The sequence below is a fragment of the Anopheles stephensi genome, chromosome 2 (assembly GCF_013141755.1).
Source record: "Anopheles stephensi strain Indian chromosome 2, UCI_ANSTEP_V1.0, whole genome shotgun sequence".
NCBI lineage: Eukaryota > Metazoa > Arthropoda > Insecta > Diptera > Culicidae > Anopheles > Anopheles stephensi.
This window is the reverse complement of record NC_050202.1, coordinates 60,921,174-60,947,017: the sequence shown is the minus strand read 5'-3', so window position 1 is coordinate 60,947,017 and position 25,844 is coordinate 60,921,174. Positions and strand designations below refer to the sequence as shown.

Sequence of the window (25,844 nt, the reverse complement as noted above, 5' to 3'; positions counted from 1 at the left end):
TTACTCGTAAAGGATGCTTCAGAATCTCAGTCCATCCCAGAAAAGCAAAAAACAAAAACCCCGGTCGAATCATTCAGCAAAATCTCGCAGACAAAACAATTCCCTTTTGCGTAAGTGGTCACGTTTTTCTGTGTCGATATCACTTTTTGTACGGGGCCTGCCTTTTTTTGTTGTTTAGGCCTCGAAGAAAAGTCGATCTATGATACGCACGATGAAGCATTCGTGAAAAAAAAGCATATTGAACGCTAGTAAGGATTGGTGGGGGGAAAAAACAGCACAGCAAATGCCCCAACCTTATTATGCCTGCCGGTCACGGATCGCTTTTTCGACTCGGATTGCTTTGTTTCGAATATCGTGTTTTTATTGGGTTTTTTTTTCTCTTTGTAGTATGATGTTTCTTTTGTTTTATTTTTTTTTCCTTATTCAATCCTGATACTTATTCAATCCACTCTGAAGGGATAAATTGGTACAAAAGTCTAACAAAGCTCAGCTCTGATCGGTCTGCGAAAGATTGAAATTGACATGAAAAAGACAAGTTCCCGGCTGTAGGGCATACACTGGCATCCGTATTGATAGGACAGTCATTGATTTTACAGTTTTAACATTCATTCAGAAAAGCTTTTTACGCCTATGCTACTGTAGCTAGAGAATTCTGCGACTGACTACCACCGACCAGGCGCCTCCATCGTTCTCAAGCTAAATATGCTTATCCTTAGGAACATCATGTAACTAGGGTTTGAACACGGCAAAAATGAGAGCAAAAATCATGTTAAAATTTTGTTCCACTTTCAACATTGCATTTAACATCCCCTCTGTATACCAGCCGATGACGTCAGCCCTGGTGTCGTTGTACTATAATCATATACAAAACAAGCGGATAGCAGAAAACATCCGAAAAACTTTTTCAATGAAGTGGCTCACAGCTCACTCTTCTCACCACGATAGCACGGTTCCACTATCCCTAGCCAGCTACCGGGGTACTTCAGCCACTATATAGCTCTAGCTTTCAGCCGGCCTTTGTGTTACTCTAACCGGTACACAGGGGGGAGGGTCGATGACGTAGTTTTGCCCAACCTGGGCCACCACCATCATTCAGGAGCGAAAATGAAGCAGAAAAGGCCCGAAGCGTTCCCGAAGTTCTAATTTTATCCTGACCAAAATATGAACCTATCCTCTGCTGATCCACCATCCACACACCAACCATCTGCGCCGGCATTTGAAAGACAAGCAATTAGTGTGATACTCATCGGTCCTGCACGATCTTCCACACGATGGTACGTGTCGCTTTCGCTCGCTCTATCGGAACACACTCCTTCTCTATCTGCTTCACGCCCGCAATATGGTCGAAAGTCGGATGAATAAAAAGTGGGATAGCAGCAAACGTCAAACGGTGGGACGAAAGTTTGAAGAGCCTAATTCCGCAAACATGATCGCCCCTCCCCGAATGAGGACTGCCTGCTGGCTAATTAAATTATTTCCTTGAACTTATTTGTGCTCTTTTCCCTTCCGGTTGTTGTTTCCTTGCAGGTAAGCTACCACGGGACGCGGGCCTGATGCTTTACGGGTCATGCACTCCAAAACGAGCTGCAGCGCACAAGGTACGACAAAACGGTGATGCTTTCCGGGAGTTGAAATAAGTGTAGCAAGCTGAAATTTTCGCTCAAAGAACGGCACCAAACGGCATCCTGGTTTGCAGGATAAGCTTTGTTTGCGGGGACAATACTTGAACCCAGTGCTGCTCGAGTGCAACAGGCAGTGTGGAGGTTTCCCCCATTGCGCTTGCAGCAGCAATCCCAAGTCGTGAGAGTGCACTTGTAAAATTATGCGCCCTGCACAATGTTGCTCAATGAGTGCCTCTCGACCAGTTTGGATCGATGAGTGGTGAAAGAAGAAAGTGAACAGAGGGGCGAAAACTTGTGCACGGCACGGTGTGTTGCAAAGGCAACCATACCCAGCAGCAATCGGTAACAGAAGCTTTCTTTGTTGTTTTTGGATGAGTAAATTGCGTTTTTTTTTGTGCTAATTTGTTCAAGACCCTTGCTGTGTAAGTGGCTTTCAAATATATGTAAAAGAAAAAAAAAAGACATTCAACAACCTTCCAAAGATGTGCAGCATGTGAAAATCAATCAAAATTTGTCATAATGTCAATGGGCGCGTGATGCCAACAATGAATTGTGTCATGTCAAAACAGTCACGAGCACTTTGGACAAAATGCTAAGAACCTTGGTTTTAAGTGATGTGTCCAACTGGTTGCAACTTGAAGCACTTTTTCCCAAACACGTACACACACACACACCGTACATCATTGGTATGATCTAGGTCGAGATGGGAACATACACACACAAAAAAGCACTCGAGTTAGTGTAGACGGTAGGGGAAAGAAGCAAAGAGGGGAGTCGATTTGAAGCGCCTCGAAAGGTCTCTGTTTCTCTCTCTCTCTGACTCTCGAAGGACAATCGTAAGGGGGTGTCAGTGTGAAGAGTGCACCGAGAAGAAAAGCACTGAAGATGAATGACACATGAAATGGTGCAAGTGTTTGTGTCATTAGTGCTGTTCAGCTCGAGCAGCAATGGCAAATGAGGTAATGATTGCCGTTAGGCCCTTGAGACTTGTTTCACCGGTTGGGTTGATGGGCTTTGCTGTGTGGGTTTGCCCCGTACATGAACATGCGGACTAGCCAAGTTTGCCAACAGTGTGACAATTCGACCCTAGACGGTACGAGGTTCCGCCTCTCGTCGTTTACGATAGCATGATAACAATTAGGCACGATTTGTACTTGTACGTCGGTAGCATGGATGAAGCCGATTTGAAATTTTAAGTACGGGAAAATGTTACGTACATGTTGGACTGATTGAGGGTTGTGTTGTTGGAATTCGTTTTTAATCGGTTGCTTTTTCTGTGTTCCGCAAGAGAAAATGTTCTGATAGTTCGAAGTGTTATTGCTTCTTCAACGTGATGAATGTGACACATTCTTCCATTTGCTCACAAATAATATAAAATTTTCTAACAGTCTCAAAACTGCATAAAACTTTAAACAGACAAAAAATAATCAAAAATGCACCAAGGCCAAACGGTCAATCTTGAGACCGATGATGAAAAACGAGCACACAAAATTGTTTTTTTTTCCCCTTTTTAGCATAGAATAAAAATCTTACCCTCGCAATTTTTATGCTAAATCCACTCCACTTTTATCCGATTGTTTTTTACCCCCATGCCCACACCTCCTTTTCTCCGCCGACCTTAGTAAGCATTCGATTGTTCGTTGTCTTTATTGCTACCGGCAAGTTGAACTCTGCCGTGTGTGCTTGCTAACCTTGCACCCGGTCATATTGACTGGAAAGCGAACCTCGCAAGCAACACACAACAAACACGAAACAGCACAACAAACTCGCTAAAGCAGGCTACTACTAAAAAATAAAAAAGCTTTCTCGAAAGTACACACGAAAGCACCGCGTGTTGCAATCGAGAAGAAAATCGCTGGTTCGTGTTTTTCGGGGTCGTGGGTTTTATTTTCCTTTTTATATATGCGCTCACCAAAGAAGTCAGCTCCTGCCGCATACCACACCCCAAAATACTTCGCTAAACTGGTGATTTATATGCAACATTCGGCACGATGCATTTCGAGGTCAGGTCAGAGACCGTACCCGTACAACTCCCTCGACACGACTGCAGTTCGTGAAGTTGATGCAAGGTTGCAACGGCTTCGACTGCACCAACCACCGAACATGGTGCCAGTAACACTACGGACATGACAATTGTGTTTGACTTGGGTCATAAGAAAGGCCAACGATGTCTTTTGGCGAAACAGCGGGGAGGAGCGCGAGAGGGAAGAAAAAGAATCGCATTCAAACACACTAAAGAACAGGCAAATGCAGTTCGAATGAGGCTCGATCGTGTAGTTCTTTCGATAGATTTATGCCGTACAAGCGCAAGCACGAGGTGAAAACATTTTACGATCGCAGCAGTTTTTGCATAGCAATTTTATAACGTTCTACCAACGTTCGCGAAGCGTTTTTCGTCTTGGCTTAACCTGTTGTGGCGTTTCGTGCTGAAGAAGATAGAAGGATTTTACTGCAACTCCGGTCCGGAAAATTGCTGCAGAATATATACTTGAGGTGGGCGGCTTGGTGCAATCAATAACCCAGTTTGAAGCATTTTTTTATCAGACGGTTGAGTTTCCACAGAAGCTGAAGCTATTTAAGCGTTTGATGCAATCTTTTTGCAGCGCTAGAAGCTTTTAACATTATAAAATAACCTTTCGTTGGTCTCGATGTATTTAAAAATATTATATTACATTAAACATTTGTTCAAAATAAATATATCTTCATTAACGTATGTAATAACATGATTATTCCATTTTATTATAAAATAAACAGCAAGCCTTTCATCCTCGAAGTGATGCATCGTTTGTTTCGGTTTTTTTTGTCTTTCCTCCTGCACTGGAGTATTGCATGCTCTCCAACTCAATTAAGCTGTACAGCAACTTTATACTGCACACAGCGACTGGAGCACAGCTGCACTGGAAGCATAATTTCGCACGCGTGTTTACACACGGAACAGAAAAAGTTATTTATTTTAATTTTCCATGCCGGTACAGCTTAATTAAATGCGACACATGTTCGCAGCACCATTTTGCATTCCAACTGCTTCCCAGTTCCTGGCCTCACGTTTTACCACATACATGCTCGCTCTCTTTCGTTCACAATTTTAAAACTCAATCCATCCAGGAGGGTTAAAAAAAGATTAAAATAAAACAGGACCTCTATTTTACGATCGATAGTGTTCGCGTCCATTTGCAGACATTGTGTTATCCGCGGTGGTGTTCGATCCGCGGCATCGATTTAAAAGCAGTCAAAACAAACCGTGAAACAAAAACGTGCAAACGTTTTAAGATATTCGACAGCAAGCAAAAAAGCCTTTTTTCCGTTCTGCTTTTTTTCCATTCTCCGCTACGGCAGAGAGCATTCGAGCGATACTGCTGATTGCGTTTAAATTACTAGCATTTACATGACAATTTGTTTCATCCCGGTAAAGGTGCAACACTGTTCCCGTTTTGCGGCTTTTTCCTGGTTGGTGCCAGAAATTTCCATAATGAAAACATTTATAATTGCAATTACATGTCACAATACATTTTAATCGACCAACCAACTGACGTATGTGAACGATTGTATCCATACATGTGGCCATATATGCAATGCATACGCTGCCAGCTGTCAATTGTTTCGCCGGGGGTTTACGCTTTTGCGCGAATCGCACTCGATGCGGGTAACATATGTGGGGAGGTGGTTGCAGTTCGTAAAAATGTCAAAAGTTAAACCCAAAGCACAACATAAAAACAAATTGAAAAAACGAGACTTTAAAAAGCAATCCAATACTAGTTGAAAAGCTTGAAAATCCGCAATACACCAGTAGAATCAGTGCTGATGGAGGCGCATGGTCGCTCACTTGTAGAAGCAGCTGATGGAGGCGCATGGTTGTTCACGAGCAGAAGTAGACGATGGAGACGCATGGTTGTTCACGAGCAGCAACCTGTCAATTTGAATCGTATTTTTAAATCCTAGCTACCTGTAAAAAAAAAAATCTAAATAATCGGCAACAAAACAAACGAAGGCCATGCCGTACGAACGATCGCGTCATTAGCTAGCTAAAGGCTTCGTTGCCGCAAGCGTGCCATTTAGGCAGTTCTGCAGTCGGTCTACCGGAATAAACAACAGCACGTCACGGTGCTGTTTTCACAACCCCCATTCGAACAGCACGCGCAAAACGATATGAAAGGTGTTAATATGTAGTTGTTCACTATCCTTGGAATGGTTTCCTTCTGATACCGGTATCCAACTACCGTATCGAGAGAGTCTAGGGAGAAAACGGCCAGTAGTAAATTGTACAACAGCACGCTATGCGCTCAAACACACCGGCGCCTACGGGTTACGTGTGCTAAAGATGCAAAGCACCGGCTAAACATATCGCTCGAAGACAGCATGACGGCTAAAAGTGATATTTCCAGTTTTTGCCACCGTTAAGCTGCATTGCGTAATTAACACGTGGGGAAAATGATGGCACTATGGCCGAGTGTGTGTGTGTGCGCCTGTTTTTCCCCTTTATTTCGTGACACTATTACGTGTGAGATATCGCATACAAATGAGAAACAATTAGCGCACACTTCGTTGCGCCCAACTCGGTGAGAATTGCATTTAAAATACATGCTAACGAGGGACAGTGCGACAATGTGTGTACTTTGCGCCCATTTAGGAATGCTGTTGAAAGGGTTTTTCACACAGAAACTATCTCGGTACCGTAATAGTACCTTAATAGGTTTACTATATTGGCATGATATACAAATTGTTTTATTTGTTCGACGTCCAACAACGATGAGAGCAAAAAGTATTTAACGATTTAACGAGGCTGAATCGTTCCAGCGAAGAAAAATCCCCCCTGCGTACAAATAAATAAAGAAAAGCGGGCAAGCACTTTTCGCACTAATTATTGTTCCGCTGCTACTCTTTCACCACCCTATGTAACATCAAACATTGCCCCCTTCTTCTAATTAATGATCCATTTTTCTACTCATTTTCCCGGCCTTTTTTTCTCTGTTTTCCCCGAAACCAACCCAACCTCTAATGAAGTTGTTCAGTTTGTGTGATAAATAAATAAACGAAACAAAATTACTCAAATCAGTACCAGCCAAGCTCTCTGGAGCAGAAGAACGAAGGAGCAAATACTTCGTTTGGGGGCTCGTCCGTAGTGTGACTGGATCGATGCCCGGAACATTAACCTTAATAGTTCTCGTTCGGGTCAACCATTTCCGTACCGCCATAAAGTGAGCTCCCGGTAGGCAAGCGCCACACACATGCACCACTCTCGTCTCGCAACGGTCGGGTCACGCTCATCAAAACCTGCAATCCTTCGGTACAGGTACACGATACCCGAAGGTGGTGTGCTTGCCACCGGTGGCTGATCCAGCTGTAATTAAAACTAACATAACCATCCCACGTTCTTTCCACACACCGGCCCTACCTTCGGTGGGTTCGGCTGAAGTTCAAGTTGCAGGTGCAGAAAACGGATTGGAAAAACAGAGAAAGCACTGCCACTTCTTGGCGCTACAGTACCGTTCCGACTATACCCGCGCACAAACGTACTTTATCGCTTCACGTCAATTAGTTTTACCCACTCACCACCAGTCGGGCGCGAGGTGTGGGGGGGGGCTAGCGCACGTAATCACTTACAATATTGGCGAGCTTTTTCGGTCATTTAATCCTCCCCGGGCCGGGCCGGGCCAAAGCCAAAACCACGTCCCACGAACGAGGCTACTATTTGACTTACACACGGTGGCAAATATAATGAAAACGATTGCCTTCCGGGTCGAATGTCCCCAAAAACGTGGGTCGTGGTGGTAATAAATTCGATTTACTGGCCCAAATGCGGCCCGAACAGCTACCGTGCGAATGAAGGGAAAAACGAAAACGAGCAACGAATTAAAAGAAAACTCAGTAATTGAACTATTGTGCGGCCATGGGTACTGTCCTTCGCAAGAAACGGGGAAAAAAGTATATTTGATTGCCGAAAAGTTGTCGCAGGAGCGAGATAAACAGTGTGGCACAAAACCTAATTAATAGATTTGCGGTTAGTTCAAGAAATTCATTACCGCGTGCACAAAATCACATAAAACTTTGGCCAAAACTGTGGCACTTACTGTTAATGGTGGCGTAAGTAGTGAAGTACGTGCTCGGAGAAGCAGAAGCCAAATGGTAGTTCATACCAAAGGCTAGTAGAAGTAGCCAGGAACTAGCAGAACTGAGGCTTCTTTACATATAACTTAATTATAACGTTTTATGGTACCATACGGTTAATTTCAAAATATTCATAATAAAATAAAGCATTAATCCTTGCACCGAACTAAAGCACTTATATTGAAAAAAAATTCAAACTCTTATAGCTGAACTGCTACATACAATTAACCAGAATGAAAGAGCAAAAATACATAAAGTAATAAATGACGAATAGAAACAACTAACAAAAAAACCAAACAATAGCAAACTGTCACTCGAAAACGCACATCAAATTGCGGGAAGTGAAAAACCTGCCCCTGGCAAATGGATGAAAAACCTCACAAGCGGTTCAAAAATCTAGGTTAAAACTTTCTCCCTCTCACTTACACGTTTTGCCGGAGCTCACCGACACCGCGGATGGTGAGGATGATGGTGGTGATTCGGTTTTTCACAACAACCTTTTACACGATAGTACAGCTTCGCCTCGCTAACTAACGACTGCACGGTTTCCCTGCTGGTATTGGTTCTTGTGTTATTTGTTTTTTTCTTCGCGAGCGTCTCACCGCTCCTCAGTGTCGTTATGCAGCATAAACATAAAACCAACCCCTCCCCATCCCCTCACCACTTACGCTTGGTTTGCGCCCCTCCCCCTTCGATGGCGCGCCCAGTTTCCATGGCAGATCATTATCACTAGCAGAAATGGTAACCGGGAGAAGCGTAACCGAATTAAAACAGCAAAAGAAAAACTTTCAATACCGAGGAGAGGCATTTTTTATCGCCCATCATGCTCCTCCTTCCAAGCCCACCACCAACCTCTCTCGCTTTCTTTCCACTGGCGGGGCGCAAAGCTTCAAAACTTCAGCGTACACCATCGTAGCGCCGGAGCTTTTCAACTCATTCTGCTTGGGAAGGCGATGAGAACGACGCGATGGAAGCGACGAGGAACTAAGTCGTAAAAAATGATATAAATTTTGTTGTAAAAAATTAATGCTCTTGCCCTCCACTCCTCCGTCCTCGCACCGCTCTTCCTTTGCACACGAGAACGGAGACGCTTTAAAGCTTACACTTGATATGCCACAGGCTCGTGTTATGCTTACGGTTGGCTGCTTGCGGGAGAGTGGTGAGAACGGTGAGGGGTATGGATGCGGAAAATCAACATGAAAGATACGCCTCGCAAGGAGAAAACTGTTCCCGGAGCAGGTCCATACCTGCGCCACGTAATGTTGTTGCCCCGAACCGCGCGATCCCACGGTATCAATTAATGAAACAAAAGAAGAAGAAAAAAACGCCGAAACAACGGCAGCCTCGGTGCTGACACCGTGCTGGAAACACTGTAGGGAAACATAACATCATCGCGGTGTCATCATCATCGTCTTTAAAGACATTGATGGTGGCACCCGCATTGCTGGCAAATGGGGAACAGCAAAGTGTTGGCTTTGTGGTGAAGGTAACAAAGTCGTGGCTAAGCAAATTTTCTGTTGTGAGAAGAATGTTTGGTAAATTTATGGTAAAATATGGCAAAATGAAATTATGCTAAGATTCGATCACTGTAACGAAACACTTGATAAACAGATAAACCTTCTTATGGCAATATAAGATAAACTACAGCAGAGAATTCATTTTTGCAAGATTCCTACAGCTAATTTTTTAACATTATATCCCCCATTATAACATCATATGGGTTTTTTGCGACTTTTAAGATCATTTGCTACAACAGTCTTTGCCTTGGCTACAGGACACCAGAACGTAGGGTTTGGTCAAAAAAATTGATTGGTCACTGCTGAGGTCAGTTGGAAGGCTTTTCGTTGGACAACACGCTCACAGTAAAATAAATCTTCCCAAGTGCCTCATTCTGGGTGATTAACGTTCGGACAATTTTATCAAAGACCATCAGACATAAGCAGCGAGATTGATATAAAAATGTACATCTTGTCCTTGCTATTCTTCAACGTTGAGAGAAAAATTCTTAGTTCTGAATTTAAGATTTGCTATGATAAAGTCACCAGGAGACAAAGGTGAACTATTTTTTCATCAGTTTTTGGTGCCCTATTTATTACTATTAATCCTATTTTATTAGTTTCCCTCCATCAAGCTAGTCGTAGTAAACGCTTTGACACATCTTGAGGTCTAAAAATTTCAAATAAACATGTTTTCCATGGTTTTTTATTCAAACTCATAATTTATGTTTTAAAATGCGACTAGCGGTAATTACTCAATACTGTGGTTGGTTTGCTGTCCTCAAAGCCCAATATGTGAGGTTAACTGTTACAGAGAAATCCAATTAAACCATAAAATTATAGCAGTTAATTTTAAATGTTCATGCCCATAGCATTTCTGCCATTTTTTTTCATACATCTTCTTCTATACATCCTAAACTCAGGATAACCTTGCTTTAGGTGCCGATCTTCCCTAGACACACCGGAAGGTCAACCACCGACTTTGAGATGAAAGGAACGTGAGAGCAAGAGGGAAAACCCGTCATACGACCGCAATATAATTGGAAGTACTGATTTCTTCACCAACGAAAAAGCTTGGCGCGGGTTGAGCTCGGTGTGGCGAGTAAATCGAGTTTTTCCACATCGTTTCGCTACCTGGGCCCGTTCTGGAGCAAAAGACGAAACTCCCAACCGTCGGGTCCGGTTCGGAGATGGAGTTTTATTATCAAGGTGCTTGTTTTTTCCCCCTTTTTTCACTCGTATTTTCCGGACGAGTATATCCTCTTCCATCTCGGTGGAATGAAATGAACAGCGAAGTCCCGTCGTCACCCCGCGTTCGGTATTCTTTGACCGTTCACAAACATCTTCGCCGGGCGCACGTAGTGACCGCCCGGCATCCCAGGAGAACACAGCTCACGGACGTTATTTAGGTGTGTGTGTGTGTGTGTGTGTATGTGTGTGTACGGAGTGAAAAAGTTGCTCCAAAAGGCTACAAAAATAATTGGAAACGAGGACGAGCCTTCCTTGCGACCACACCGGCGCACCATTTTCGGGACGCACTCACACACAGTTGACCCACCGTGATCTTCATACCGGTGCTTCTTCGAGACAAGAAAAAAATTGAACTTTCCGTACCGTTTCCTAATTACCGAAAGCTCAATTAAGAGTGCGGGCGTTGCGGATTGGGGTGAGAACCCCAAGAAAAAAGAATCATAATAACAAACTCACGCAGAGTTGGCAGTTGGGCCACAGGGTACTGCTGACGCCTGGGAGGGGGGGGGGGGGGGCGCCGAAAGGACCTTCCTCTTTAGATGATGGCAAAGAAAAACTGTTCTTATATCACTCTCCTCTAGCTCTCAGAGATCGGCTGTCCTCCGCTAGGTGCGAATGTTTCAGTGTTCCTTTCTACCACTGATGAATCTTTCGCCGTGGGCAACGGAAACTGACCGTTGTGTATGTGTGTGTGGTACTGGTAAAACGAATTTATTTAACTTGAAGAGTCACAGCGTGAAGGACGCGCTGGGTACGCAAATGGGAAATGTTTTCTCGTTTACCGGATGACTTATAACGGCCATATTGCGAACAAAAGAGCGAGAGAGAGAGAGAGAGAGAGAGAGAGAGAGTGCGCCGAGAGTGCATTTCAGCTGTTAATTCAGCCAAAAAGCTAAGTGAAGCAACGAACGCACGGTGCGAGATGAGTTTTCCTTGGCTCAATGAAAAATTAGTTCGCGTTCGGAATTGAGTCACTAACGCACGATGACGTGCGTTTGTAGAGATTTTCCAACCAAGAAAGGAAAGAAAGATACACATTTTCTTTTAACTGTGAGTTTCGTCTGCAAGACACAAACCCCAAAACGGCGTGCGTCTGTGTACGTCACAATCGTTTTTCTGTCGTTGCTTACTTTTGCTGACAATGATCTATCGCACATCCTACGGGCACAACACGTGCGAAGGAAAAACTCTGCAGTAAATCAATATTTCAAGCAGCTTCATTTTTTATCCACCCGTAGAGTAAAGTAAATGCACATGTGCTATGCTGTAACCGTTACTCCAGCATCATGGGGGAGAGAGAGAGAGAGAGCCAATGGTCTGGTGTTACTAGTTAAAGGGGGTTTTGTCCCACCGCCCATATTCCCCCGTTTGGCCGTTGTTTCGATGATGCGGCACATTGCCAAGCAAATGTTTGGCTGTGCTCCTTTTTTTTGCTGTAGCTGCTTTGCCCCATAAGTGTGAGAGTGTTTGGTGCAGGAAATTTATGACTCCTCGAAGGATAATCAAGACCCTCCCAAATAAACCCAAAAAAAAAGCCCCGACTTCCGACTCGTGCGATCGAGTGAGAAGGTATGGAACAAGAAGACAAATGAAAATGAAAACACTTCTCTGGCTGTAGGCGACACGGTTTCCGCTCGGTGTCGGTAGTGGAATGGAAAGAACACATGGCAATATAACTTCAACAGAGTCCCTCCCCAAGAGTAACTGCATATTTGATGAGAAGGTGTGTCGTCGCCCAGTGTCTTTCAAACCATGCCAACAATAAGCTGAAGATCAAATCCAGGATCATCGTCCAATGTTGAGTAAAACATTAGATTTTTTTGTTTATAAAGATCTGCGGCTAATCGCATATTAGTAGTTTAAAACTAGACAATACAAATGCTTAACTTCATATACACTAGAAGTCCTCATGGACTCTGGGTCTCATGAACCGAGAACTGTGGCTCAAGTCCCATCTGTAAGAGACAGCCAACCATAGTAAGAACTAGCAATCGCTGGTTTCATAGGCTGAAGAATAAGCCAGAAGTCCTTTAGTCCCACTATAAATCTACTCTCACAGAAAAGTTAATCCTGGGCCTGCACCATCACATAAATCAAAACATAATCTCTTTTCCTGAGAGGTGCAGTATTTCGATCACTTCATTATTCCCCAAAATTAGCTGATTAAATCCACCCTCACAAACCATTTTGAGGCTCACCATACGAATCATACAAAGTTGCTTGCAATTTTGCAAGTCGCCAAATTAAGCTAGTCATGACTCTTATGAGCAGAAAGGCGCGAGCTATACTAACGCATCCTCTGGGACATAGATAGTGATTTGTGGTTCTCTCCCTGGCTGCTCGCGAGACTTACGATAGATCCTAATTTACTTCCAGGATTCATTTGCTTACAATTAATGGCTCCTTAGAGGTATGGATGGGCTTTAAAGGTTCGCCCAACAGAGGTAGTTTTATTTATTTTAAGCGATGGATAAGATACACCATTAGACTAGCCACCATTATGCGTTTCGAACAAATTGCTGTACAATGCCATTTTTCGAAATCCAATTGCAGCGGAAGAATCCACAGGTGATGTCTTCCACACAGGAAAAATTCGGGACCGCATCGGTACACGGCACCATGTGTCCTTATCGTTCACCTAACCGAAAAGCACTCATTACGGGGCTGAACGTTGCTGGCGTGTGATAGAGCAGCACGTGTAGGCTTTGCGTCGAGCCCGTACCGCAACCGAATGAAATAAAGCTGCTGGCTCGTTGCCAAACGGAATCGAAAACTCCACGCAGCGGGAGTTCGGAGCAGTTCCGAGTTTTGCTACTGCTAACGAGCAGCATCGCAAACGGATGGATGAAGGATAAATGCAATCCTACACTTTCCCCCCGGGGTTCGATAGCAGATGGTTCGGTGGCTGGCAACGATTTAAAAACGGTTGCTCGCGGTTGCATCTGCAGTTGACGTCATCTAACCTGGTGCGTTCTTGGAACGAGTTTTTGTACCTAGCCAGCCAACCCGGGGAGTGCAATTTCCAACTTGAACTCGACTAGTGCTTCGGGGGTCAACTATTAGCACGGAGCCAGACCGGAGCGTGGCCTTCGGATAATCGGGCGGCCAAAAAGGTTCGATCCGTGGGTCGCACGGGTATTGGGAAGAGTTGGACGGGCACACGCAGCACGGTGTGCGAAGAGTTGTCCAGCTGTGTCCTAGTTATGCAGCAAACCCCAAAACCCCGGAGCACGGGCGAAAGCTTGGTAAGTTCCGCGCTGCGAGTACCTGCTGCTAATGCAGGATGTATTTATTCTTCCTATCATCGGCATTCATTTGCATAAATGACAAACAGTACCGCATCCCCTCGAACACGAGCTGCCAGCACCAATGAACTACCACCACCTTTGCCACCTCCATCACCACCAGTGGCCATCCCCGGTTGACGTTGCAGTTCGATTGTGCATGCGACGACGAATGCAGCACTGCGGGTGAAGCGCAAACAACAATCGCCATATTAGGGAAGGGATGGATGCGAGGATGAGGGGTGGAACGGGCGGTGAGGCTGACTAGTTCCCGGAAAGAAATTAGGAAAGTTCGGATTGTCCTAGTGCCCGCTGCTGCGTCTGCTTGCCAATTGTGCCGGTACGATGTTCAGCGACGTACACACACACACCGGGCGACCGGATATGTTTGCCGATGTTCTCACCAATGTTCGCCTGTTCGTCGTGCTATAGATGACAGCTGGACAGGAGCGACAGAGAGTGAACACACGGGCACACGCGATAATCCGTGACCTAGTTCCGTGCGAAACCGTCGTCCGACGAGTATCAATGGCGGACGGTGAACATCGACAAGTCGGATTTGAACGACTAATGATCAGATCCGGATTAGATTGATTTTCCTCGCACAACTTTTTTTTAGGATTTTGGTTAGGGTAAGGAGACATGGTATCTGGCCTGAGTCCTTGCTTATTATGAGAGCAAACTGGCCGAGTTGATTGAGAAGAGCTATGTTTGATAATTAAGAGCAGCAAAACGAACACAGAAATTGCCATCATCCGCTAGTAGTGAAGCTCAGTAGTGAATATTGAGATCGGATAAGTGTCTACTAAAGCAATCCGTGGGATTGGAAATTGATTTCTAATCAGATTTTCTTTAATATGTTACTGAAGCACAACTATGTTTAGCAGAATGCTCTTTTTTTGTTATTCATTTTCAGATTTTCATCAATTTTTAAAAGATATCATGACTCAGGCTGAAAAAAATTCAATTTGAGCTCTTGGTGAGCGGTAATTAAAAAATCTTTAATTATCACTCTTTTCCCTCAACTCATCAACATACTTTACTTCTCTTGCCATACCATTAGCCAACACTTTTGTTGGGGAGAGAAAAAATCCAATACATTTTTTCCAAACACACGACACACCTTCAACCTTCATCAATCAATATGCCAAGAGTTCCAGTATCTACTTGCCCGGTGTGCGTACAAAAAATCAGCACCACAAACCACCACGCACCGTTCAAACCAATGTTCGGAAATCTAATTTTACTTTGATCCCTTTGATGAGACAGATTCACGTACCGAGCCAGCACGCTTGAACCATGTTCGACATCAGACGAACCTCCCCTGCGCCACTAGGCAAGGCAGAGACGATTGGCCAGAACGGAGGGCGATGAGGTGATTTTTCTTCCCCCCTTTTTTTTGTCTTTGTACTGCAAAAACCATCAAACGTACCCGTCAGAGTTTCCGCGCTTTTCCGGGAATTGGGAAAAACCGAACGTGCCTGTGGTGTTACTGCGGAGCGCGAACAATTTCACAATCGTCATCGCAACAGCAGCACGCTGAGAGAACGAGCGACCCGGCGAGACAACACATGCCTCTATCCTTTCCACCGAACCCTCCCCCATGCCTTCGCTTTTCCCCCCAGCACCATTTTCCCACGTTCCAAAAACATGCCGGATGAACACGCCGGAAACATAATCATGATCGTATGGTGGGTAACGCTGCTTTACGTCGAGCAGAGGGCGATGTAAGCCTTTTTTTTGTATCCGTGTGTGTGTGTGTGTGCTGTTTGGCGGGAATAACTGGCGCCAAATCGTGGAAGAAAAAAGAAAATATAAAACCGACGCACAAAAAAGAAACAAAACAGTTACAGACAGAGAGCTCGAAAATGAGGATGCTCCGGAAAAAGGGATGATGAGGAATGAATATCAAACGCCGAAATTTTTGTCGGGAAAAAACGGATGGACGATGGCAGAGGAAGGTGTGTGCGGTTGAGTAGAGCGACAGGCGGGTTAGCAAGAGGAAGGTAGGGTTTTAATTCTGCAATACGCATGAAAATGGCACAAACTTTTATTGCCTACCGTTTGTATGCCGCTTTTTATTATTTTGTCATTTTATTATTGCCACCACTGGTGCCTCTCCACACGCACAAACGCACACGCACACTCCAACAGCGAAAGGACACATCTTGAACCCATGTACCCATGTACCAGCAACGGATTCACACACGAGGTTCACGGTAAAAAAAAGGGAAATAGCAACGCAGCAATCCGGTTCCGGTTCGAACGATAGTGTAACACTGGTACGTGTGACATAAGAAGCCGGGAAAGAATGTTTCACAGCAAAAAGAAAAAGGAACTTGCTACCGGTGGTGCTGAATCGTCCCGTGAACCTATACTTTCATATGCGTATTTGCAAGCAAATTGCACAAATGTCCTTGCAAGTAACATATGTGCACGAATGTGTCCTTGCGAATTTTTTGTTCTGTGTTTAGCCATTTTGCATATTGCGCTGGAGAACTTTGCTCGGTTGGTGTGGTAATACCTTCGCATACTAAAGGCGCTTCAAAAGGTGCGTGGGGAAATTTGTGCAAATTTTGTTCTACATTTCTCACCAAGCTAAAGCCGAAGCAAGAATATGAAGACATTGTAGCGAATGAACAGTTCACATTTTGCCGCAATAGTTTATGTGCTGAAGAATAGTTCGTGCGTCCGTGCGTTAGTAATAATCTAATACATCTGTTTTTTTTTTAGTTTAGACGAAATAAATAGTGGTGAAAATACTACCAAAGATATCTTTGTGATATCGAAGGGGATTCAATAACCAGTAAATTGATAAATTCGGACAAGGAGTCCCGAATCGTATGCGAGGACCTCCTGATTGACACTTTCGAACTACGGCTATATAGCGTCAGTTATAATTTAAGCAGGATAACGTAATAATTTAATTGGTCTGGTAAATTTGTCAGTTTAGTTGGTGTAAGTATTGCTGAATTTTTAAGTATCATAGCGAAAAAAGTGAAAGAGTCTCAAAATCGCAGATAAAATTTTGGAGGACCTGCTGATGTGCCAAAAATCCTTAGCAAAATTTCTATTTCTTAGAATCCAAAACAGACTATCGGACTGCGGATACATCGAAGACTAAGATGCCTGTCCAAGAGCTCCTGAGTTTGTAGAGCATAAAGAAGAAGAAGAAGAAACCTTCTTCTTCTTCTTCCTTGGCACAACAACCTCGAGAGGTCTCGACCTGTCATGTCTGGTTCTCTGTGACATAATTTTACCCGAAGTAAAGTAGTCAGCCTTAGGTACAGGGAGGCAGTCTGGATGGGATTTGATTCTCGGTCCTACCGTGTGAAGACCGGCGCCATTATCGCCTCGGCCACCGGCCCGCCACCTGACAGAAACCAGGATATTCCAATAAATTACAATATAAAATAACCCACGCATAATATAATCCTGAATACTTATTTTTTAAACAGCTCAAGAGATTGCAGAGTCGAAAAAATGCGAATAAGAATCCAGAATATTTCATTAAAGTAGTATATTCTGTAAACAAATATACTCCAGATTTTAGATATTTTTTCCAATAGTGTTTGCCAAAAACAAACGAATAGAAACACCACAACGCTAAGGTGCAACAACCAAAAGTCCCAAGAACTCTCAACCTACAACAAACAAAGTGTGATGTTTCCTCGTTTGCTCATTGTGTCACCAATTGTGTTCTTAGAATATTTCAAAAAACACATTCGTAAAAACAAAATTAAAAACACATTTTACGCTGAACCGCTTGTCAAACCGCGCGTTTGCTTTATCGCATGAAATCTTGTTTCTTCGGCAGCGAAACAATTCGTTAATGTCGAACAAACTTCCTTTTAACGGTGTTGGCTTGCCGGTTGGCTGTTGCGAAAAAGGGCAGGAAAAACACACCCCTTCTTCGCACACACACACACACAGCCAACCACAGGAAACTGGACTCCACAAATGTCAAAGCAGACAAACTTGATGGTGGCCCGAGTGTGAGTGTGTGTGTGTGTGTGTGTGTGTGTGTGTGTGTGTGTGTGTGTGTGTGTGTAGGCAAGTTTGTGCAGAAATGAAAAACCTCTGTCTTGTGTCCCACTTTCAACTCGAGTCGTCGTCGTCGGCTCGTGGCGGGAGAACGCCGGAGAAAACAATCCTTCAACCATAATTCTACGGCCACGAGCTTTCTTTATCCCTCTGTCTTCTTGTTGCTGTCCGTTTGTGTTATCACTCACCATGCCTCCTCCATTGTTGTCCATGTGTGTGTGTGTGTGGTTCTTGTGCCATTGCGTCCGGCTCTCGTCGTCCCGAGAGCCATGTTTTGTTGCCCGGCCACAATCAAGCCGGCCGAGTATACGAAGAAGGGGGCTACATTATGCATAAAACGTACCATAAATGAAGAATGATATTTGTTTTCTCTTGTCTGTTTTTTTTTTTTTTTTTGGTCGACCGAGCAAACGCTTCCGAGAATGGGGTGGTCGGCAAAGTTGACTTTGTTTTTCATCATGTCGTCATGGGCTGGATGATTGTTTGGGAGCGGGTGGACAAGAGAGCTTTTTCTTTTCTTTTGGCAGTTGATCGTATCCAACAACGGTCGGGTGGCGCCTTCTCTTTTTCCGTACCATAAACTTCTCGCCCATTTTTTTTTTCTATTTCTTGGGTTTTATTTCTTTGGAGCACGCAAATTGTGTCAAACGGGCAGAAGATTGAAACACAAAACATAGTACGAGTCCGGATGAGATTGGGGAACAGTTGTGAGGCAAACTCTCTAACCCAATGACCTAACCAACTTTTGGGAAATACTCTAGAGCTGCGTATCACGCTTGGTTGTTTGGTATATTAAGTCCTCTTTGGTAGACATACTTGTGTTTAAAAATGTAACACCACAACAGCGATTGCGCGATAAACATTGTACAAACTGCATTACAACTCAATTTAAATGCGCTAATGCCAATACCACAAGCATCGAACGCGGATGATGCTATAAATTAAATACAAACAATTAATTAAAACCATTGCTTTTCCCTTAACATTTGGCAAGCAACAAAAACCGTGAAGCGAGGTCGTCATCACGATGCAGATTATACTCTGGCATCGGTCACGAACGGATACTTATCGGACGGCGTTAACAACAACCATAACACAAACAACCACCGTCAAACTGTCTATGCGGATGTGGACTTAAAATAATTAATGAATTCTCGAGTAAATTAAACACAAAAAACGCGCTAGGGTAGAGAATGAGCAAATAAAATGTCAAAAGCATCCGCACAAAAAAGCCCCCGGCTCAACGATATACACGGTGGTATTATGGAGCCACGGATGCACAAAGAGGTATAAAATGTAAATGTTTGATTTAAGCTTTCGCATGCACAAAAGGAAATGCAGAGGACAAAGAGAGCAACGAAGAAAAAAAACGATCGCATACACACACACACTCGTTAGAATATTAATTAAATCGATAGTACTTCCTGTTGGTGCAGACGGAGAGTGAGAGAGATAGGGCTATGTGCACCGCCGATGATGATATACGGGCGATAAGGCAAGTGCACTAAGTGCAGATACTGCAAAATTGAATCAATATTTTCCATGCACTCTAGGTTGTTTGAGAAGTGCAAATCCAAAATTATTTTTAGTGCCGTTTGCGGAAGTAGAGTCGATATTGTGGTGGGCGAGTTAAGAAATTTAAACAAAATGGTAAAATTGCAGCACAGATTTTTTTTCTCAATTCTGCCGTGGAATTTTGAAAGACTTTATTGTGGTTCTATTTTAGCATACGATCGCTACTCCCGGTTTTGCTAATCAATTATTAGTAGAAATATGTCGGTTCTCAATACGAAGAAATCATGATTTTTCACGACTCTTAGTCGTCACCATATTGTTTGATTTGAATCCTGACGATTGAACGGATTTTTAGAGAACGGAATAGAGTTTTTACCTTGGCAGTACTAGAACAGGCATGTCAAACATACGGCGCTCGAGTCCTTTCAATCAGACCTGCAAAGGAATGTTGAAACAATCGATTACTTCAGTAGGTTTCCCCCGTAGACGGTTCGATAAATTATTTGACAGTTGTTTGCAACATTTAGCTAATAGTTATACAGTGCGTCCTTGCAAATTATCATGAAAAACGGTATCATGTAAAGAATGCTTGTTGATTTTTTATTAAAATAATTAGTTATAAAATGTGCATACGAGTAACATTCAGTGCAATTTGTCTTTAAACTACAACTACAAGCCTGACTACCACCAGACTCGATGCGACAGCGGCCCCGGTTTTCACATGGCAAGACCGGGGTTCAAATCTCATCTGGGCCGTTCCTCCATCCAACTGACTATCCAACTATGCGGTATCAAAAGTCTAGTAAACCAGCAATGGCAGGCATGACCTCAAGAGGTCTTTAAGCCAAAAAAGAAGAAGAAAATCTGACTTTTTCCTATGGGATTATATTTATTCGTAGGTCTGTGCTATTTAATCGAAAACAGATGATGCTCTGATGTCAACATTGCAACAAGATTCCACCCGACTTATGCACCAGAATTATTGAATGTTGGACCTCTCAAACACACGCGACCAAGTGATGTTCAGACGATCAATTAGTTTCCTGCATCCTGTTTCATTTATACAACTTTTTGCCAGGAGAACTCTTAGTTTTAATTTCTTTACATTAAATAATATTTTTTTCATATTTTTGTCGAAAGGAGTTTGACGTCACTGGGGTAGAATAATTGACAGTCGCAAAGATATGAAAAATTTTGTTTTAATTGATGCAGATAATAACAAAAGGACACTTTTGATCATCCATCACCAACCGGTATAGCAGCATCAGTGCATCGTGTACGCTGACAACTCTGCTAAAAATGGTTCAATACTTTATGACCCGTAAATAATTTCCTTCCTATTGATTTTGATTGAGCCTCTGCACTGCTATCGTTTCCATGGTACAAAAAAAGAGCTCCATTACCTTTTTTGTGCTAGACGATTTCCCCATAACGATCAACACTACACTCATTAAAACCATACACGACCGTGTTCCAAAACGATAGTGGAAGCATACGGAGACATAAAAAAATCTCCTTTATCGAGATGTAAAAATAGAATGTAGGCACCTCACTTGCTCAAATTGCTAACCTGTGTTGCCTCCGCTAGAGCAGACGTTTCCGGGAATCGCCCGTTTTGCAAATCCATCCAACTCCTCCCATCGAAAAAGGATGATTGACCAAATACATAAAAGAACCCGAACAACACACCAGACGTGTATTAACCGTGTGTCATCATCATCACCATCGAAAGCCTACCTTCACTTTGGTGCCGTTTTGAACACCGGACCTTGGCCGGTCCGCTTACTCGGCTTAATAGTGAAGCACCGTGGCAACACTACCATCCGGCGGTAGAGAAGTCACCTAAGTTCGTTATGTGAAAATATATCAAATTTAATTGATGCAATTAACAAACGGTAAGCTCCGGTAAGGTTGACTGCGGCCCATCCGGTAGCGCATGTATATCTCGGTTGGCTGAGCCTGTGCAAAATGTGCAGCCAGCACACCCACACATTTAATCCAACCCTGGTGCGTGTGTCGCTCGCTTGGCACCCTTCTATTCGCACCGCCCCACCCAGGGGAACTCTAGGGTATTCCGCTTTCATCGGAAGAACTTGTCCTTTTGAACCGGAACTGTGCCGTTAAGGTCGGCGGCGGGCAGAACTCGTCATGATTCCGGGTGCGAGGTCGGACAGGTGCGAAAAGCAAACTAATTCACCCGGCACGGACAGACGGTACCGTATTTGTCGGCTTTATCGGTTCGGTGTTCTAGGTCTCAATCGAACGACGAGCTCCAGCAAAGGGGCGCTCCAGTGTTCCAGGGAGCAAGACACAGAGAACGGAGCAATGAAATTAAATTTCATTTTGTTAATTGATGATTTCATATACGAATAATGAACCGACCAGGGTACGTGTGTCCGCGTGCTAGAGGGAAGAGCAAGGACGATATGGATGCCGACCTGCCCCAGAACGGCACACCTACCTACGGTGTGATGTGAAAGTTTTATGAACCGTGAGAACACCGTATGTTGGAGCCCTTTACCATTCACTCGATTGACACTCAACCAATCCCACCGGTGGGTGTTGGGTGTGTGTGTCTTCAACATGTCGTGCTTTAAAGGAAAGTGTTTCGAATGACGTACATTGGCAGTGTTTGTACTGCCATTGTCTCACGACTAACAAAACCACACAAAAGGGGGTCCGGTCCGTCCGTCCAAGAAGTCCAGAGCAAACTTGGAACAGAAAGAGCCGAGCTGGGGGTCGGTTGTGATAGTCAGCCGGTATCTGGTAGTAAGGAGGAAGCCGTATCCGTTAACAGTACAACGGTGGGTGTTTAGGAAAATAACCACAGTGCAGGAAACCATCCCCAAGTGACCCTTTTCCGGGTGAAGAAGAGGTGTCGTTCGCTCGTTAAAGGAAGGATACACGTTTCGGTTAAACATTATTTTGGTGGTTTTGAACGATGCCTCGCCGAGGTGACAAACGTAACGAAAGGTTTTGAATCAATAACCTAGCCAACCACAACAATGTCATAGGTATCGAGGAAGTTATCATTCAGTTTTCGGAAGGTTTTTATGCTGGCTGTGTGATGCTGGTGTGATGCTGTTATTGAAGCCTTAGAATTATTAAAGCCTTAAGAATATACAGGGTGCTCAAGGTAAAGGTTACACAAAAAAATTAAATGCTTCGGCGCTGTAATGATGCTATGCACAAAAACATCTATTTTTTAAACCCATAAAGCAATACGGCAATCTGCCGTTCCTATCGAGTAAAAATAAGCATGACGTTTTTGTTTTGCATTTCAAGAGCTCGTTAACCTCACACAATCATCAGAACATAACGCGGATTTCGCTTAGCGTAAGTAGATCCATCCGCTTCGGCGATCGTGTACACGAAGCACACGATCGTAAACGACCACCACAACATGACAGGGTTTGTGCAACCTAATTCAAAATGCGTTTGCTAGGAGAGATACATGAAATTAAGTCCCTTTTTTGTAAACTTTGTATTATTTTTCATTTTGGAGAATGATTATTTTCGGTAATTATTAAAATCATGCCATATTAAAATAATGTGGTCTATGATGACGTATTTGCCTTTTTACGTCCGAAGTGCTGCTAGCTCTCTATGCAAATTGATCGTCAATCCTAGTAGGTCATCAAAAGCTTTAGATTGTTATCTAATAAAAGTAGAACAATTAGAATCGATCAGTTGCTTGAAAAATCATAATAATGTTGACTACGTTTTGAGCTTTGTAACACCGATATTTTAGAATTACAAAAATTTATTTTAAAAAAGCTATTACCATACAAAGTAAATATCACCGCAATAGGATCTTACAACTTGGCGTCTAAACTAATTAAATGTGAAGTACATGTAGGTTTGCGACGCAACCTTCTTTGTCCCAATTGCGGCATGCATGATCAACAAAAGCCGGTAAAAATTTTCCGATTTACCGACTGAAGTCATCATAGACCCTTCTTATGATTCATAGTTATTTTTTGACCATTTTCATTTGTAATTTTATTTTATTTTATTTTATTACAAACTTTTTTTATTAATTTTATTACTCTGTTATGCTTTCTACCATGGTACGGTATTAATAATTATGTGTATTACTAATTATGGTATTACCATAAGTATTACTAATGTAAGGATCAATTCTTCCCTCAGCTACTCCTAAAAAAATATAACACAAAGCATTCGATTCGCATAAAAAAAAATTGTGCGATAAATTTCGTCACAATATGTAACCCCTGCAACCACTGTCAAATCCGGTTCGGTCGTCGTAAACAGAGATTGTCAAACCAGCTCCATCTTTTTATGCGCCATACTGCTTTCGTTAGCAGAACGCTTCACTTCATTTCTCGATTGAAAACAGTGACCCTAGGTGATAAGTGGTCTATAGTTTCAAAGTGCATCATATTAAGCCGTAAATAAGATTCCAACGCATATGCAAAGGATTTCGTTTAACAAAAAACCAATCCCATATTACGATCTCTAACGTCCGGTTATTCAGATTTGCAGTTTAAAGGTACGTTTGTGTTTGTGTTTGTGTGTGTGTGTGTGTGTGTGCATTGTGGCATAAAGATGATAATGCATGTTAGCAGCATCACATTATCTCGCCCCACATTCCGAGTGAAGTTTGACCCCCCCATTCCGATATGCTGCTGTTAAATTGTTCTTGCTGTTGGTGGGAAAGAAATGCTACGCCGGAACGGTCGTAGTAGATCGTAAATCATAATCTAATAATCGTAGCAAATCAACGTAATGCCGGCTGTGTTTTCAAGCGTTCCGCGTAGTCCGGCGAGACCGACACAAAGAGACGTTTCATTGAAATGGTCCGCTGCGGTGTTTTTTTACGAGCAATAAAATAACATTATTTGAAGGAACAGACATTCCGTTTGATACCAAAATGGGAGCAAAATATTCTAGATAAGTGAAAAAATAACGTAGAGCAAAAAAAAAAAGTTTTGATAGTGTCCATTACCATCTTTAAATAAGTGTCTGTGCTGAAATTAAGACACCTGGCTCCCAGTTTAAATTGCTATTGACAATTGTTTATGGCACCTTTGCACGATAATTTTAAGCAAATACAAATGCACAGCCATTCATTAAAAAGCTGGATCAACAAGTCAACGGCTTAAACATCATTATCCGGTCTAAAGAAAGAGAGCAGTTTTTGCGAACGTTTTGATCCCACAAGATCAATATTATTCTACTAAACATGGCGTGTACTCAGCAAGCAAGGGAAAGCGGCTATATCCTGCAGAGTTAAATCCAAAGCAGAAGATACAAGTCAGTGTTGTCTGTAAACCATGATGCTACCGCCTACTAGCGTTAAAGCTCGCGTGCGGAAGATACACAGACACACATTATTAGCCAGCATAAACCAATCTACCCGGTCATCAAATTAAGTCATTCGCGAACATTAAATGTACGCCACCACCCTTGACACCATCCGCTTCCGGTTGTGAGTATGTAAATAAGAGCGAGGAGATGTTTGCAAATCCTTAGCAAGTAATTAGGCGAAATTAAAATGAACTGTTTTCTAGACCATGAGCTGTGTTTTAATGAAATTGCAGTACTATTAATCTGCTTGGTCTGGTGAAATTCTCCCCCGGTAAAAGGCCCCGGCCTGCCATTTCTGGCTTAATGTGACTTGATTTTACCCGTAACAAAGTAGTCAGCTCTTCGTACGAGGAGGCGGGTCTGGATGGGATTTGATCCCCGGTCCTATTGTGTGAAAACTGGTCGCCACAACCACCAGACCGCATCATATTCCTTACTACATTTAAAGTATTTCACTCCGAAAAAAATGCCCTTGTTGGTGTCCAGCACACGTTTAATGCAGCTCACAGTAATTGAGTTTCTATTTTTATCTTTAACAACAATACAAACAATAAATGAGTAAGCCGTCAATACTTTGGACGACTGTCAGCTTGTACCTTTCATGTCACCTTACACCTTACAGAGATGGACGATAAAATTTAAAATTTAATTAGTTCATTAATCAATGGATCAATGTCAACCAGAAACATTAAAAATCTAGTGATGAAAAGTGTTCGTTACGTATCTGACAGCCATCGAAACGTCATGCTATGGAGGAATATAGTTCACGGACTGAATTACAAACAAAACAGGAAAAAGGACGCACACCTCCTCATCGCTCCCTAAAACAACTGTGGAACGCGAGCTTCACAGTACGTTACCAAACAAACACTAGATTTCCGCTTCCGTTAAACTACCACCAATACCATCACCATCACTAAAACTATAAGGCCCTACACAGACTAGCACTGGCCTCATTACGGGATACCCGGCATGTATCGGTGGTAAACTACGTGTGTGGTACGCGCCTCCATCCACCACCAGCATCGAAGGGCCGGACCAGGACTAATCGGTGGGCCACCATCATTATGCATTAATAAGTAGCTGCCCACTTTGGTGGAATAATCTCCGTTAGGGGCGCTTCGTTAAACTAATTAAATGGCATTTGAGTGGCAGTGGCAGTGATCGGTTTGATCGTGCTCCCTCACAAACTGGGC

General features: G+C 43.2%; 2 protein-coding genes across 8 annotated transcripts in view; one reads left to right on the top strand and one right to left on the bottom strand.

The window, feature by feature from the left end:
• The window catches only part of LOC118506534 (fibroblast growth factor receptor-like), a 119,593-nt gene that overhangs the window by 74,380 nt on the left and 19,369 nt on the right, over window positions 1–25,844 (bottom strand). Inside the window, exon 2 of one of the 3 annotated variants that reach the window (XM_036043804.1) lies at window positions 19,694–19,752. The exons of the other annotated variants lie outside the window; for them this stretch is intronic. The gene's annotated coding sequence lies outside the window, so the exon portion shown is untranslated. The remainder of the gene's footprint in view (window positions 1–19,693; window positions 19,753–25,844) is intronic. 3 annotated transcript variants of the gene reach the window in all.
• LOC118506530 (acetylcholinesterase) overlaps window positions 1–25,844 on the top strand; it is a 69,010-nt gene that overhangs the window by 26,006 nt on the left and 17,160 nt on the right. Inside the window, exon 1 of one of the 5 annotated variants that reach the window (XM_036043794.1) lies at window positions 23,603–23,830. The exons of 3 other annotated variants lie outside the window; for them this stretch is intronic. The gene's annotated coding sequence lies outside the window, so the exon portion shown is untranslated. Of the gene's footprint in view, window positions 1–23,602; window positions 23,831–25,844 lie in introns of those variants that run through there. One more of the 5 variants, XM_036043796.1, reaches the window with a different exon arrangement.